This window comes from Gobius niger (genome assembly GCF_951799975.1).
Source record: "Gobius niger genome assembly, chromosome: 4".
NCBI classification, from domain to species: domain Eukaryota; kingdom Metazoa; phylum Chordata; class Actinopteri; order Gobiiformes; family Gobiidae; genus Gobius; species Gobius niger.
The window spans coordinates 22,064,385-22,075,045 of record NC_136855.1 but is presented as its reverse complement, the minus strand read 5'-3'; the positions used below and the strand labels follow the sequence as shown (position 1 = coordinate 22,075,045).

Genomic DNA, 10,661 nt, shown 5'->3' with positions numbered 1-10,661 from the left:
GCTCTAACCCTTGATCAAAAGTGATGATCAAGGCTTATTAACTAAACAGATCTTTTTGATCAGTTTGTCTCTTCATTCCATCACCACTTTGTACTTGTGCTGTAAAATATTTAACTCCTTTAAAAAGTGATTATTTTCTTGTTCATTCTTTGTTATTATAATAAAACAAAAGCTTTTTGGTTTAATATTTGATCAGGCCATTGAGGGAAAAGTTAACATTTTACCATACAATATTGATGAGCACTTAGCCGCGTAGTGTGTGTTAGGCTGGGTGCATTAGTGCCTCACAATCATTAGATACTACACACAAGACACTGCATTATTGTCAACCTTCGGCAAGTAAGAGTCCACAGGATCTGAAGAGGCTTTCTGTTATCTGCTTAAATAGTAGTAAACATCTTCACTTTTCCATGTAAAGACTGTGATGTACATGAACACCAAATAAGTAGTACTTTGGGGAAAGAACCTGCTTCACTACCAAATTTGAAACATTAAAAATACCCCACGTCATGTTTGGCTTTGGGGTTTAATGTGCACTTTCTATCACCTAAATCAGACTGGCTTATATACTACAGACTACAGAGTGTGACAAAATATAGAATCTGAGGTGCTGATTTCATCTCAATCATACAAACAAGAGCATGTCTACATAATGTCTCGTGTGCAGAAATGGTATTGTTTCACAATAACACCCGATGCATCTATCCATGTGTTCTAGATCTTGCAAACTATTACAAGTATTTTATTTTCTATTCTGTGCACAAGTTAAAAGCATTTCTAAAAAATCCCAGACCAAACAAAAAGATTCCAATTGGAGCCACATCTCACTCGAGTGTAAATATAGCCTCTGTGATGCTCCTTGTGCCTTGGCCACAACAGACGAGTGCGCGTTCACACAGAGCAGTGTTAAAGCTCAGCTGGTCATCCTCCGAGGCCAGAGAGGGAGCGCTCTTGTCGGAGCTCCCAGAGGGAAGTTTGTCCCGGCAGCCGTGGGTCCCTGTCCAGCTGCTGCCCCTTTCTGGAGGGGGCCGGAGGGTCAGTGCAGCCTCCCTGTGACACTGAATTATCTGCCTGAGTGTGATGGTCTGCCTGCTGGGAGAGACACTCAAGATTGTGTAAGCCTGACTTTACAGTGTGTATGTGGACAATATTTATGCATAGTTTGGCTTCAAGCACATCTTTGTTTCTCAAGGTTTAATACTCATCTGCTGCACGTCAACATGGTGCCAGTGCTCAGATGAAATGCTGACAGAAGTGATCGGGTCCTTTTAAACATGTCGCCCTGTAGCAGCAACACTGGCTGTTTACTTAAAAGTGAAGACCACTGCACTTTTTAAGGATATGACTGAGTTTGCAATATCCCACACATACTTGATCAATAAAGCCAATACATTTGATTATTTATTTATTGTCTATTTGTGGAGGAATTTGTCTTTGACACACCAGGGCAGGTACAAACAAGAGCACTGAAACAAAAAGCATGTACACAAAGCATGTACTGTACATCAAAAAGGCACATGACCGCAAATAAACTGCATTTCAGTTCAGTTCATGATGGTCAGTGACTCCAATAGCCCAGTGCAAACTGATAACGTATGTGTGACACAACACATGTTTAAGCCCACTACACCTAAAGGCCCTTCACATATTGGATTACTATACAAAATATTTACCACAGAAGTCACGTATGGTTTCCTTCGGTTCAACAGAGACATAGACATGGGAACCAACGAGAACTTATAATAATAATAATGGCGTACACTTGAATTGGGCTTTTCAAGCTTGTATTACCACGTTTCTCAAAGCGCCACACTGTAGTCATTATTCAGTCACTCCATACTCAGTGGTGGTAAGCAACTAATGTAGCCACAGCTGCCCTGGGGTAGACTGACGGAAGCGAGGCAACCAGTCTATGCCATCGGCCCCAACCACTCACTCACACACTGCATTCATTCTGGCCTATTGTACATGTTTTAGAGGTAGGGGAGACTGGAGTATCCGGAGGAAACATACCCGGGAGAAAAGCCCTCTCCGGCCGGGGATCAAACCCGGACCTTCTGGCTGTGAAGCACAAGCACTAACCGCTGTGCCACCGTGCCGCCCATACTTATATCTATTCACCCTACAGTTAGATTGTGTTTGTAATCATGCATGATTGAACAAAGTTTGAAAGAGAGGAGCGGGCAGAGGTGTAGCTCTCTCATGCTGACTGCACACAAAGCTGAGGGAGATTGGAGGGAGCAGACAACAGACAGCTGTGCTGAGCTGTGCAGCAGCAGCAGCAGCAGCACACAGTCATGTGGCTGTCATCCACTGAGGGGTGCTACCATCCAAACTGTACATGGGACAGGAAAAAGGCACAGTCTTTAGTCTAGTCGAATACTTTCTTACTCTATAATAATCCCTGAGGCCAGAATGTCTAATATTTTATGCAAAGACACAAAGTAGCTTGAAATTTTTGGCAAGTTTTACAGTGAGTGAGAGTAAATTCTGGTTTAGTTTGACCACGGATGCCACGGGAGAACCAATAGTTCACCTGTACACAAGTTTATACTTTAGGCCTCACTCTCCATGCTTGATCAAAAATGCAACTACATTGAATTGCAGAAAGCATTGTTTTATATAATACTGTTGTGGCCCACATCGATCCAATCCATACTGTATCCCTCCCTTCTTTAACATTGCATAACTTTACAAAACTGCTGCACCTACAAACTCAAGTTGTTAAACAATAAGATGGTGTATCTGAGTGAACGCAGAGGGAGTGAAGTGGAGAGGAGCTGAAACAGAGTCTGGTCTGTATCGGTTTGTCAGATTCCTCAGCTCATTTCGGGTTAATTGAAGTCTTTAAAGTGCAGAGACACGTGAAAGAGGATCGAGGGGGATATGGGTAGAGACAGTACCGCCCCTCTCTGGTAATGGCCTGGTTTGTTTGTTTTCATATCTTTACTTCGGATCATGACCTAAACTTCTATGCCTTCTTACTTTGACAGACTAGCCAGTCACCTCTGCAGATGAACTCCTAAGAAGCAATACCTCAAACCCACTCCAAGTCATATCAATCACATCTCGTCACGCTTCACTTGCTCCACCCTTCTTTGCATATTCCTATGTTGATGTTTTCTTTGACTTGGGCTCCTCCTATACCGCACATGCAGCTATTAGCCAATGAGGGAATTGCTTCTTTCATTGACAGAGCCTTTCATTCGCTCCTTTTAATCAGGCCTGTTAGTACTTCTTAATTAAGACATCAGAAGCTCGTTTGATCACTGTGTGTGTATGTGTAGGCCAAAAGGCACTGTGTATAAAAAGCAAATGGGGATTCTCCAGCCTGTGTTGCGTGCAGAGATGACTGAGCAGCTTCAATTGGGCCGAACACGCACACACACCTTCTATAGTGCCTGCCCTGGAGAATTGTGGTGCAAAACTTCAGCCGCACACCTCCAGAGATCCATACGAGACAGATGGTATCGGAGGCTGAGCAGAGCGGCTATCGAGCTCCTGACTGTTAAGTTTGTAGAGATGATCACACGCACACCAGCCCGTCAATACTCGCAATTCATTAATCAAAGACAAACGGCTGCTCACAAAGAGGGAACAAACAAGAAAGTTTGGCGTCTACGGAGCTATAAGGAAATGTCTGTTAAACCAATTAGACTTTTTTTTTTACTTTGCAAAGCTGCTCTAGGATTTGCTTTGACTTTAGTCTGTCAAATAGAGTGATAACAATGTAGTAATGAGAGCAAAATTTAAAATTCAGTAAACGAACTCTGAAACATGAACCACAACCATCATAGCCATTATTAATAATAATAATAAATCATATGAACTACTTTTGCATGCATCATGTAAGGAAGTTAAAGGAGCCTCTTCATTGATGTTAAAAGTAAAGCTTCACTGACAAATTAAGAGTTATTGTGCTACAATGAAAGAGTAGACCAGTTGGATGAGGAGAGATGAGGACAGCCTGATTTCAGACTTTTTTTGTCAGACAAAGGGCAGCATGGTGGCAATGTGGTTAGCACTCCTTCCTCACAGTAGAAAGATCCCAGGTTTGTTCCTGGGCCTGGTGGGGCCTTTCTGTGTGTAGTTTGCACGTTCATCCCGTGTCTGTGTCGGTTTCCTCTGAGTGCTCCAGTTTCCCTCATCATTAAAAAATGTACAATAGGATCCACTCTGGGCCATGATGTATGAGAGTGTATGTGTGTGTGGCTGTGAGACAGCGGATGGAAGTTTGTTTCTTCATTAACATGCACTGTTAGATGACTAAAGGCTTAGTTCTTCGTTCAGTTTTTGTCAAACAAGTTGCACAACACAATATTAGAGTTAATAGTGAGGTCTGTGCTCTACCATTAGCTGCTTTGGACACAGAGTTTGACCCCTGAAGGCAGTCTCCACACTGTTAGTGCTTTTCTCCCTAATGGTGTGAGTGGGTGGGATTAGAGGCTGCTCTATGTATGTAAAGGGTGTTGTACGTTCACGGAGGGCCCTTAATGGAGGGCTATGGGACCTCTATCCCGCGGCGGGCAGTGATGCCGGAGCAGAGCGGGCAACGCAGTGGGGGGATGACACAAGAGTTACACTGACAGGCCTGACCTATATCCCCCCCTTTCTTCATAGAAAGAAGAGGAGTAATTGGCATTCTGTTAAATAAAATAGTGGATCTTGCAATACATTAAATATATTAGGACATACTGTAGCTCTTTACAATATTAGGGGCCATTGTAAAGTTTATTTGGATTTTATCAACTTTTTCCCCCTAACTTTTCAGATTGGCTTAATGTGCCACTATTTTTATATCAATTTAGAACATGGGTTTATAAAAAATAATACAAATCTTTCAATAATTTGCCAAATTCAGTCAGTTTCTCTAATTAATTTGAGTGAAATCAACTTGGTATCAACCGGGTATTATTAAAGTTGCACATTGGCTGAGCATTTCAGATTTTCTCAAAGACCTACAGTAGCTGGGAAGTAGAATTCATGCCCATAATGACTTGCCAGTACAATAACATCTATTCACTGCAAGACGTGCGAATGTGTTTCCAACCTAATGCCCATTCAATTAGTAGGGCCTGCTTATGTGCGAGTCGGTGAGAATGGTGCGTGTGTGTGAGTGACTTTGACCTGTCCCGGCTCAGGCAACTCTTTCTGCCTGGTTTACTGATGGGGGCTGTTGGGCTTCCACACAATTTAGCAAAGGAAACTCTTGCACAACAAACATAAACAGAGTGGCATTGATCCAGGCAATAATAGGCAGCAAGCACAGATAGCAACACTGGATGGCTATGTATGCAAAAACATTACTTATATGTCATGTAATACCCAAGGTTTTTGTGATCAGTAACAGTGTAGCTTTTTCTTTATTTTGCTGAATTCATAGGACAATCCAGTGCCAAAAACAATGTTATATGAGGTGTATACAGATAACTGACCAACCTTCAGCAAAAGATCCATATCTCACTAAATTAAATCATTTTGTTAATATATTCTTTGATTGGTCTGTGGCTAAATGTTATCCTTATACAAATTCAAGGAATGGTCATTATCTTGATTTTTTGTGTGTGATACAATACATATTCTTTCATTTATTTGTTAATTGCAATTTTTTTCCTCAAACGTTTGTCGAGAATCAAGGTCCTTCCAAGCATTTTCTCCACTTCTAACATTACTTTAAGATGACGCAAATACCACTCGCTTCTCTTATTTTATCTTTTTTTTCCCCTCAGTCTTTCAGCAGCTTAACTCCGGACTTTTCCATAGCCACCACAAACTAGTACTTCCTTTGCCCCTAAGGTACGACAAGAGCCTGGGCGGCAGAAGAAAAGGCAGGACAGAATGAAAGGAGAGAGCGACTTAGATCCTTGTAGCGGGACATTGGGCCTCGAGTGGCAATAGATGTAAGCGCAGAGCATTGGGAATCAGAGCATAGCGTGCGTGTGTGTTTGTGTCCCTCCGCGGTCACTGTATTTCAAAAAGCTGAACCGTGTCCAAGGTCTGGTAATGATGACAACAGACTACAATAACCCAACAGTCTATGGCCGGCCAATTACTGTCTGCCGCAATTATATTTCCAATTCAGAGGTAACGGGGGAAAGTGGCCCAACTCAACTAATCATTTCGAGCAATTACTTTTAAAACTAATTAGAATGTCAGGTTTGGCTGTGCGTGCCGGGAGCTGGGGGTTTTTGTTTTGTGTTTTTGTTTATGTTTTTGCTGTTGTCAAATGGGGTCTTGAAAGGAGAGGAGGGTAACGTAAGGCAGCGGGGGCAAGCCGAAACATCAACTGTCTCATCTGAACCATTTGAGAGGCTGGTCATTATGGGGAGTTTGGCAAGTCCGTGGAGCCCATTGTGATAAAAGAGGAAAAGCGGTGTTTGCGGTTTGGTCAATAGACGCGACTTTGTAAAGATTGATAAAATGAGTTCTTGGTAATGTTGGGTGAGACTGAAGAGGGTAGTGTGTTCACAGACCTCTGCGGGGAGATGAGAAAGGGGCAGTTTGGGACCGAGCTTTCCAGTGAACACACACAAAGCCAGAGTTTTCAAATGACACCAATTTAATGAATTCTGAGAAATCATTATTTGTTTTGGGCAACATTCCCTTGACTCGTTTCTGAATCAATTTTATGGTCAAAGTGTCTCGCAAATTAAGTAAAAACAACAAAACAAAATTATCTAATGGCCCCGTTTACACAGTTACTGACAAAGATCTAATGTAAGCTTGATTGGCGTTTTCACACATGGCATGGGAGAAAAAAAAGTTGCCATCAGAGGCGGGGTAGAGCTGCCAAAATATATACTCTGGTAAGATATTACTTTAAAAAATGAATCAAGTAAAAGTGAAAAGTAGTCCTCTACAAAGGCAAGGCAAGTTCATTTGTAGAGCACAATTCACACACAAGGCAATTCAAAGTGCTTCACAGTTGCATAAAATTACAAGAAAGCAGGTCAAATCAATAAAACCTCAGCATAAAAATGCATCAATTACAGTAAACGACAAGAGTGCAGACAAAATAGTTGTTCAGTTGTCATATGCACGGGTAAAAAAGAACTGTTTTCAGCCTGGATTTAAACATTGTCAGAGTTGAGGCCTTTCTCACATTCTCTAGAAGACTTCCAGATTTTACCTGCTTGAAACTGAAACGCAGCCTCACCGTGTTTAGTCCTGACTCTGGGAACCACCAGGAGTCCCCTCCCTGAGGTTCTCGGGACCCGAGATGGCTGTAACATGTCAGAGATGTAAGTAAACTAAAACATGCAGGAGCGCTGCTTGGATATCCTTGTTTTTTTCAAAAATCTAACTTTGGTGCTCTTCAGTGCAGGGATCAGCAATTGACTTTAAAAAGATACAAAACTATAGGCTGAAACCCTATACGGCTGAAACGCGTAGGCAATGTTTTAATCTAATGGCCATGCTGCAATAAAGGCCTTTTACCAGCACTTTTTCTTTGAGTGCCTCAGTTTTGTATCTTTTTAATGTCAGAGATGTACTTTGGTGCTAAACCATGAAAAGACTTGTACACAAGCAGAGCTGTTTTAAATTCTATTCTCTGAGTGACAGGAAGCCAGTGCGGAGACCGGAGCACTGGACTAATTTGGTCGTATTTCCTGGCATTTCCTGGTATTTCCTGGTTCTTGTCCGGACTCAAGCAGCAGCGTTCTGGATGTACTGCAGCTGTCTAACAGGCCATTGAGCAGGCCGTTACAGTAGTCTAACCTGCTGGAGACAAACGTATGGATAAGTCTCTCTAAGTCTGGTTTTGACACTATTCCTCTGATCTTAGCAATGTTTTTCAGATGGTAAAAAGCTGCTGATGTTATTGCTTTGATGTGGTTGTTTAAGTTCAGGTCTGAGTCCATGATCACTCCTAGATTTCTAACCAGATGTTTTGGTTTTAGAGAGAGAGACAATGACTGAAAAAATGCAGTGACAGAATGTATCTACAGGCCCATGTTCACCTGCCGTCAGTGACACAGATGACACTGAGTGTCATCTGCATAGTTGTGGTAAGACATTATTACTGTTTCTTAGCTGACCCAATGGAAGCATGTACGAGTTGAATAAGATGGGTCCCAAGATTGACCCCTGGGGGACTCCACAGGTCATGTCAATTTTGTCTAATTACACAAGAAAAAGTAAAGAGGTATTGTGTGAAATAAATTACTAAGCTACTCTCATATAGACTTTAGATGAACTATTGCACAGTACTTCATATTAAGTCATGATTGATTTGCTGTCCAACTCAGTGCCGGTAGCATAACCAAAATCAGGGATTTAAATCTGGAAAATAAACTTTCTACAAGACAAATGCCCAAATAACATGAACAGGGCTGTCGGCATTTTACGTCTCAAATAAATAAGCAAATGACTGCTCATCAGAAGACATCTGATAGGAGAAGTAGTATGGATTATGACTTATGCTAAGTGCTGGCTACCTTTCCATGTGTTTATCTGAAAAGGTGTAATTAAAACATAATGTCGAGAACAATTCCCAAATGTTCCGAAGAGTCGATGAGTTCACGTGTGTGCGTGAGCTACTGTTTCAAATCAGAAAATCAGCAAGATGGGCTGTCGTATATATTTTATGAGTTGGGGTTTCCTTTTATACCATACCACTCCCAGACACGCAAATACCTGCTATACATACTGTACAGCCAGCAAGGAGTCACACACGCACACCATGACTCCTGTCTTGAAAGGTCTTTGATTAATGCTTTACTCTTACTGTGATGAGGTGCATTAACCCTGCAATTCACATACAAAATACAACCGCAAACTACATCATACAGAACATGGGCGATTTGCAAAATATAAATTCCCTCATCCTTCCGGGCTCAGGTCCTCTTCCAGCTGCCTGGGAGCTTGAGAGTTCTGCGCAACATGTCTGCTATTCTTATTGCATTGCTTTGAAAGGATGCTTTTTTATGGTATACCGTAAATGTTCTCAATTTATACAGAGCTTATTCACCTATTAGGCGCTGTATACCAAGGAACCACTCATCCATTCACACTTTCAAACTTAACGCATTCTCTTCTTCAAAGTCCAAACTCCACTTCAAACAATAAGTGGTTTCTGTCAGAGGATTGTCAGTAGTCAAGTAAAAAGCCTCATTCTAATGGATTGACATAGGTTAAAGGGACTATAAGGAGTTTAAAAATGTTAAAATTAAGTATTTTCCTCCCCCTACATGTTCCAGCCATGTCCTAATGTGTAGAATGAGCTCAGACCTGTTCACCACAACTGCCTCTAAAATCCTGTACGGTCACTCAAAAATGCATCACTTCGGCCCGAATTGCCGTCATGCACGAGCTTAACATAGAAGGTGCAGTTACATATATGGCCAGAGGTGGCAGTAGTGAGTATAAAATGGCGAACTTGCTTCCAGCCCCTTTAAGGTCCCATCTTGGGTCCTGATCCGGACCTCCAAAACCTTTTCATTCTCTAAATACTTAATATCTGGCTAAATGAACGATTGAATAAACATAATAAACAAATTGAATAAAAATGCTAAAATTATTGACTAATTAAGCTGCGGTTTTATTTTATGGGCAATGCTAACATTTAACATGGCTAAGTGCAACGTCTGTGTAAATCAGGGCGATTTGATTAAAATCCAATTAATTGCACATCCCAAACAGAACCTTACAATTTTACAGTATTATTTTGACCAAAAATATTCCTCTTTCAAAACATGCGAGCTGTCACATTGAGTTATATTATTCCTGAGCCCTGCCTCACATAAACATTATGTCCACAAATGTCATACTGTAGCTCATACTATTTACCAAAAACAAACATTTGAAATGTGCATTATTCAGTGTTAGCTGTGGGCCTTGAGTGCCCGCCCTGTGAGCACACACAGATGCACAGTGCCTGGGGTAGTTGTCATAACAGGCCTCCACTGTTGGACTGATGGCTCATTAATAGGCAGCTTACAGCAAAAAGCACAGCGTTACCTCTCCCACTTTGACTGGACCTAGGTGACAAAACAAACGAGTGCTTCCTCATATAACATATGTGATTGTGGCAGAAATAGACTGGGTTATGGACAACCTCAACACGTATTGTCCCCAATTCAGTGTCTCATTAACAGAAAAAAAAGTGAACAATTTTATAGATCAATATCATCATAAAGATCCTAAAAGCAAATTAACCAGAATTTATGACCCAATAGTAAAACAAATTTTTTTTGGAAAGTCACTTTTTGATACAATTAGTGTAATGATTATGTCTCTTATAATCATCCCCTTAGGAGTTGTTGCATTGATGTAAAAGTTATCCAATTAAAAATGTTAAATTCCTGTAATGTAATGGAGTATTAATTTCTATTCTTTTAGCTGTCAGTTTAAAGCGCGACTTCATTTTGTGTTGCCAATGTTGGTCAGTGTGTGTTCCTCTTCATAGCCCATGTAATTTAAACTTGATAGAATAATGATTTAGATTTAAATTGCATTGAGATGTTCGCTTTATTCTAATAACTGTTGTTTAATTATCATTGCGGTAATTACATTGTGGTAATTAATTAGGTAAAATGGATCCACACAATGTTAATTGTCATTCGGCTCAGAGTTAGATTCGTTCTGCCGTTTTTGAGCAGCTCCTCCCTTATGCTCAATTAACTGACCCATTAAATGCATTATTAACACTAACACATCTG

At 41.0% G+C, this 10,661-nt stretch overlaps 1 long non-coding RNA gene across 1 annotated transcript in view; it reads right to left on the bottom strand.

Annotated features, from left to right (window-relative positions):
- Positions 1-7,862, bottom strand: part of LOC306961987 — a 97,426-nt gene extending 89,564 nt beyond the window's left edge. Inside the window, exon 1 of the long non-coding RNA XR_013792803.1 lies at positions 7,720-7,862. This is a non-coding gene — a long non-coding RNA (uncharacterized lncRNA). The remainder of the gene's footprint in view (positions 1-7,719) is intronic.
- Positions 7,863-10,661: the final 2,799 nt, after the last annotated feature.